Here is a 7,119-nt window from a genome sequence, read left to right on the forward strand (position 1 = left end):
AAAAAAAACTGTATCTTCCTCCACAATATTAGAAGTTAAATTACAGGAGCCAGGCGTAGTGGCACACACCTTTAATCCCAGCACTTGGGAGGCAGAGGCAGGCAGATCGATGTGAGTTCAAGGACGCCTGGTCTACAAAGTGAGTCCAGGACAGCCAAGGCTACACAGAAAAACCCTGTCTCGAAAAACAAAACAAAACAAACAAAAAATAAGAAAGAAAGAAAGAAAAAAAGAAAGAAGTTAAATTACAGGGTGGGAGAGATGGCTCACAGGTTAAGAACAGCATTGACTGCTTTTCTAGAGGTCCTGAGTTCAATTCCCAGCAACCACATGGTGGCTCACAACCATCTATGATGAGATCTAATCCCCTCTTCTGCCATGCAGGCAGAGCACTGTATATATAATGAACAAGTAAGTCTTTTTTTTTTTTTCAACATTTGAAAAATGGATTTTTTTTGTGGTCAGAAAATTGAAATATAAATCAATTTAGAGTGATGAATAAGGCTTTAAAACCAAATGTACTACTAATTGTATCTTTTACTTGGTAATAAATCCAGACTTATATGAGAATTAAGGCATAGAAAAGGTCAGCTTATTGTCAACCACTATACCAGCTTATTTGTGGGGGAGTTGGGCCAAGTTTGCATCTGATTTTTCTCAGTCCAAAGTTCTGACTCATATAGATTCATTAATGCTAATATACTTTATTTCCTATTTGAAGATAAGATGATATCTTACAAATTGATGTTAAAAAGGAGATTAAAGCAAAATAACTTCAAGCATTTTTCTTGACAACACCTCTTAGGAATTCTTGAACCAGCACTGCTATGATTGCATCTTCTCAAAATGCAGATGTGGAAACCTAATGCCCAGATGGGTTCTTAGAAAATGTGGCCTATGGGAGGTGATAAGTCCAATAAGGTACACTTGCTGAGGGGCATTTCTGCCTTCATAAAACAGACTCTCATGGAAACAAACCACAAAGCTATTGCCAGAGATACTGATGGTGATAGAGATGAAAAAGATGGTGGTGATGATGATGGTGGTGGTGATTGTAGCAACGATAATGGTGATGGTGGTAGTGATAATGTCAGCAGCATGATGGTGGCGATGATGACAATCAAAATGGGGATGATCAAGAAGAGACTTGATACCCTATGAGCATATACAGGGGGAGGAGGTCCCCCTCAGTCCCACTCAGAGGGGAGGGACTAAGAGGAAAATGGGAGGGAGGGAGGAATGGGAGGATACAAGGGATGGGATAACCACTGAGATGTAATATGAATAAATTAATTTTAAAAATTCAAAGAAAAAGAGTTTGAATTGGACTTTCAAAACACAAAAGGCTATTACTAAAATATAGACAAAGAAAATATAATGAGCTGGGCGTGGTGGCACACACCTTTAATCCCAGCACTCGGGAGGCAGAGGCAGGCGGATTGTTGTGAGATCGAGGCCAGCCTGGTCTACAAAGTGAGTCCAGCATAGCCAAGGCTACACAGAGAAACCCTGTCTCGGAAAAAAAAAAAAAAAAAAGAAGAAGAAGAAGAAGAAGAAGAAAATATAATGTTTAGGTTCAATCATGGTATAATGCCTGTGGCTCTTGCTGTGTTGACTTAGAAGAATAATACCAATTCCATATATTCTTAGAGATAAATAGATACTGACATAGGAATTGCTAAAATAAAAAATGGTGATGATGGTCATGACTATGGCGGTGAGGATGGTGATAATGATGGTGCTGATGGTAATGATGATGATGGTGATGATGACAATCATAATGGTGATGACGGTGGTCATGATGGTCATGACTGTGGCGGTGAGGGTGGTGATAATGATGGTGTTGATGGTAGTAATGATGGTGGTGATGATGATGGTCATGATTGTTGTGGTGGTGTTGGTGGAGGTAATGATGATGGTGATGATGGTGGTCATGACTGTGGTGGTGAGCATGATAATGGTGGTGTTGATGGTAGTAATGACGATGGTACTGTGGTGGTGATGATGATGATGGTCATGATTGTTGTGGTGAGGATGATTAATAATGGTAGTGGTGATGGTAATAATGGTGGTAATGATTGTGGAAGTAAGGATGGTAATAACAGTGGTGATGACAGTGGTAATGGTGAAGGTCATGATGGTGGTGGCAGCGATAATGGTGGTGGGGATGATCATGATTGTGGTGATAAGGATGATAATAACTGGTAATGATTGTGTTAACAATTGTGGTTATGGTGGTAATAATATTTTCAGTGGTAATTAAGCACTTTTACTGTGTATGAACACTCAGCATCCATCCTTAATGCAGCCACGTGGGTGGGTGAACCTGGTATTTGCCTTCTGAGGGAAGCTGCTGCTCTCTCGGCACGGAGAGGTTTGGTGCATTATTGGAGGCGACCCATGAAGCTTTTGGTACAGCTGGGTTTCCAAACAACCCCGTGCCTTAGTATACACAGACTAGCAGTATAAAGTAAGGCTGCTTACCCCAAATTCTCCAAGTCGGTATTTACAGCTAAGAAAAAAATAGCAACGTCTACATCAGGCATGAATGCCTCTGCCCCCAGCTATGAGCTCAGCATCTGTCCTGGGGAAGAGAGGCTTTCCTCTCTACGTTCCAGTAGCTTAATGATGGAGAGGAAGGTGTACAAACAGCTCAGTGGGAGGAAAAAACACCAGCTTCCTGAGATGAAAACTAAATCCTTGTCTGAGACGTATAAGCCATCTATTTTTTTGTCTAGCTATAGTCTCCCTCGAAAACAATCTTGGTTATAAATAAGATGATTTTTAAAACATCATAGACAAGATTTCCCCCTTCAAATTGGCATGAGCAAATTTAGAATCTTATTCTAAAATGAAATACCTTCCAATTCCCTAAGAATCTTTTTGTTGTTGTTGTTTTGTTTTGTTTTGTTTTTCAAGATAGGGTTTCTCTGTGTAGCCTGGGCTGTCCTATACTCACCTTGTAGACCAGGCTGGCCTCAAACTTGCATCAATTTGCCTGCCTCTGCCTCTTCAGTGCTGGGATTAAAGATGTGTGCCACCATGCCCGGCTCATATATTTTCTGAAAAAATAGTAAAAGTTGGCTCCATGGCAGCAGGCACCCTGAACAGAGCGGATGACCACCAACCCACTATGACTTCATACCACAGTTCCGGTCTGCACTCCAGGAGACCTAAGCTGCTGGCAGCGGGATCATCCAGGCTCTCTTATGCACAGCGAGAGACACTGGCAGCTGAGGCTTTTTCTCCTTGGTTTCCTGTGGTTTCCAGGCTTGGATTCTCAGCTGCCATGTTCTTATGAGGGGGAAATACAAAGCCAAGGACAACCAGGTGGCTTGAGCAGCTTACTAATCATCATGTTGGCCACATGTGGCCATAGACAGCCCTGTATAAAACTACGCAGGCTGACATCCTCCTGACCCTCTAGGCAGCATGGCTCCTGGGCACCGACACACGCCCTTCCCCAGTAGCCTGTGCAGACAGCTGTCGATCTCGCCTCCCGCCACAGTGGCCTGTATCCCCTAAGAATGAACCCATCCCTCCACCCTTAAGTTCCAGGGAGAACATCCCCTCACCTCTCCCTCCAGTGCTGCTGAGCAAAAGCTCCCTGGCCTCACAGGTCACCAGAGGGGTTACTGCGTTCTCTCCCTTCCCCTATACCCTGAGAGGAAAATGGTCTTATCTCCAGAGACAGGAATGCAGAAGAAAGTCAGGACTCTGTGGCCTTGCACAGCTCTGAATCATCCAGTGTGTGTGTGTGTGTGTGTGTGTGTGTGTGTGTGTGTGTGTGTGTGTTCCACAGGCCTCATCAGCCTACAGCCTGCTGTGTGTGTGTGTGTGTGTGTGTGTGTGTGTGTTCCACAGGTCTTGTCGGCTTACAGCCTGCTGAGTGTGTGTGTGTGTTCCACAGGCCTCATCAGCTTACAGCCTGCTGAGTGTGTGTGTGTGTGTGTGTGTGTTCCACAGGTCTTGTCGGCTTACAGCCTGCTGAGTGTGTGTGTGTGTTCCACAGGCCTCATCAGCTTACAGCCTGCTGTATATGTGTGTTCCACAGGCCTCATCAGCTTACAGGCTGCTGTATGTGTGTGTGTGTTCCACAGGCCTCATCAGCTTACAGCCTGCTGTATGTCTGGGTTCCACAGTGATTGACAGTTTCATCCCTGGAACCCATGTAAAGGTGGAAGAAGAGAACCAAATGCATGACGTTGCCCTCTGACCACAGTCTGTGACATTTGTTTACTCACACACAACAGTAACCAGAAACTACTCATCACTTGGTATTTGTAGTGGGCATGGTGCTATACAAACAAGTTCAGATGCTGTTCAGAGTAGATACTGACAAAGCAAACCTTTCCCTAACCTGCATGCAAAGGTATTGTGAAAAAATATTCTTTTAAAATTTATTTTGTTTTGTTTTTTTCGATACAGGGTCTCTCTGTGTGGCCTTGGCTGTCCTGGACTCACTCTGTAGACCAGGCTGGCCTGGAACTCACAGGGATCCTCCTGCCTCTGCCTCCCTGCTTGCTGGGATTAAAGGCTTGTGCCACCACCGCCCTACAAATCTTTTAAATAAATAAACAAGTAAATACTGTTTCAGCATTTATTATTCTTTCAAGTGTGTTCTGCTGAGGAAGAGCTGGGCTTGGCAACTTCTATGACCTCAGGCATAGGGAAGAGAACAAAGTTTCCTGCAGCCTAAGGAAACCTTGTCTCAAAAACAAGAAACAAAAGCCTGGTGAGGTGGCACATGTCTTTAATCCCATCACTCAGGGAGGCAGAAGCAAGTGGATCTCTGTGAGCTAGAGGCCAGCCTGGTCTATAAAGTGAGTCCAGACTAGCTTGAGCTATCACATAGAGAAACCTTATCTTGGGAAAACAAAAACAAAAAAGCTGGGCCCTGGTGGCCTACACCTATAATCCCAACAGAGACAGGCAGATGGCTGTGAGTTTGAGACCAGTCTGAGCTACAAATTGAGTCCAGGACATCCAAGGCTACACAGAGAAACCCTGTCTCAGGGGAAAGAAGAAGAAGAAGAAGAAGAAGAAGAAGAAGAAGAAGAAGAAGAAGAAGAAGAAGAAGAAGAAGAAGAAGAACCGGGCACGCCTTTTATCCCAGCACTTGGGAGGCAGAGGCAGGTGTATCTCTGTGTGTTCGAGGCCAGCCTGATCTACAAAGTGAGTCCAGGACAGCCAAGGCTACACAGAGAAACCTTGTCTTGAAAAGCAAAAACAAAAAAACCTGAAACAAACAAACAAACACACAAACCAGAAAACTATCAAGCCCTCCCAGAGACTGTGTTAAATGGTGCTAAGGCTACACAGAGAAACCCTGTCTCAAAAAACCAAAAGAAGAAAAAGAAGAAGAAGAAGAAGAAGAAGAAGAAGAAGAAGAAGAAGAAAAGAAGAAGAAGAAGAAGAAGAAGAAGAAGAAGAAGAAGAAGAAGAAGAAGAAGAAGAAGAAGAAGAAACCACGACAAACAAGAAACCAAAACCAGTCCAGACGTGGTGGCGCACGCCTTTAGTCTCAGCACTCGGGAGGCGGAGGCAGGTGGATCGCTGTGAGTTCCAGACCAGCCTGGTCTACAAAGTGAGTCCAGGACAGCCAGAGTACACAGAGAAACTCTGTCTCGAAAAACCAATGGAAAAAAACAGAAGCAGGCAGAAAGGCTCGATCTAGACTCAGTGGCTGGAGGTTCGTCTAGCGCTGGAATCCCTGGGTTCCTTCCCTAACCCGCAGGAACTGGGGTTGGTGGTTCAAGCCTGGAATTCTAGCTCTTTGAGGTGAAACACAGATCATAATGAGTTTAAGGCTAGCCTTGGATACATAGTTTAAGGCTAGCCTTGGATACATAGTTTGAGGCTAGCCTTGGATACATAGTTTGAGGCTAGCCTTGGATACATAGTTTGAGGCTAGCCTTGGATACATAGTTTGAGGCTAGCCTTGGATACATAGTTTAAGGCTAGCCTTGGATACATAGTTTAAGACTAGCCTTGGATACATAGTTTAAGGCTAGCCTTGGATACATAGTTTAAGGCTAGCCTTGGATACATAGTTTAAGGCTAGCCTTGGATACATAGTTTGAGGCTAGACTAGATTACACTGTAAATTGCAAATCTCTATCTTTTTGTTTTGTTTTGTTGGTTTTTCAAGACAGGGTTTCTCCGTGTAGCCCTGGATGTCCTGGAATCGCATTGTAGACCAGGCTGGCCTTGAACTCACAGCGATCCACCTACCTCTGCCTCCAGAGTGCTGGGATTAAAGGCGTGTGCCACCACGCCCAGTTTTAAATCTCTGTCTTATAAATCAAAATCCTGGACCAGGCATGGTGGCACAAACCTTTATTTCTAGCACTTCTAGGGGCAGAGGCAGGGGAATCGCTATGAGTTCCAGGCTGGCCTGCTGACATACAGACTGTGTTTCAAAAAAACAGAAAACAAGCAAGGGGACAACACCACCAAAATAAATAAATAAATAAAAATAAAAAATTAAAAATCCTGAGTGACTGAAATGCTGGAATGAGGTAATTGCAAGATGAAGTCATAGTACATAAATGAAGGTTTTTGGGGAGCAGCTCTCAGTTGTCAAGCAGGGGGAAGGAAGGAGGGAGAGGTGGGATGGAGAGGGAGAGAGAGCAGAGAGAGAGAGAGAGAGAGAGAGAGGACAAGGGGAGGAGGAGAGTCACAGAGAGAGGAGAGGGGTGAGGACCAAAATGTCAGTATTATATAGTAAAGGGAAGGCCGTGCCTCTGGGCTGCAAAGTTCAGGGTAGAGCATTGGGTATGCCAGCCATGCCCTGCAGCAGGTGGGGACCAAGGGATGCTGGGAGAACCTGGGAGGCCAGGCCCACTTTCCTATGGTCTGAAACCCAACATCTCAGCCTTTTGTTGATAATGAATAAGGGACAGCATGTTCCTGTATGACTTCTTCCTGTTGACACTGGGGGTGGGGTGAGGCGGGACAAAAGGGCTGAAATGTTGGCCAGGTCTGGGAAACGCAGGCTGTTCTACTTGCTGTCCAGGATCTGTGAGATTATCTGTGACTGGGGAAGTGCAGGCCCAGCTGGTGCACCTGTGTTCTGAACGCAGCTCCTGAGGCAGCACTGGACCCGGGAGGATGCTG

The sequence above is a fragment of the Acomys russatus genome, chromosome 14 (assembly GCF_903995435.1).
Source record: "Acomys russatus chromosome 14, mAcoRus1.1, whole genome shotgun sequence".
NCBI lineage: Eukaryota > Metazoa > Chordata > Mammalia > Rodentia > Muridae > Acomys > Acomys russatus.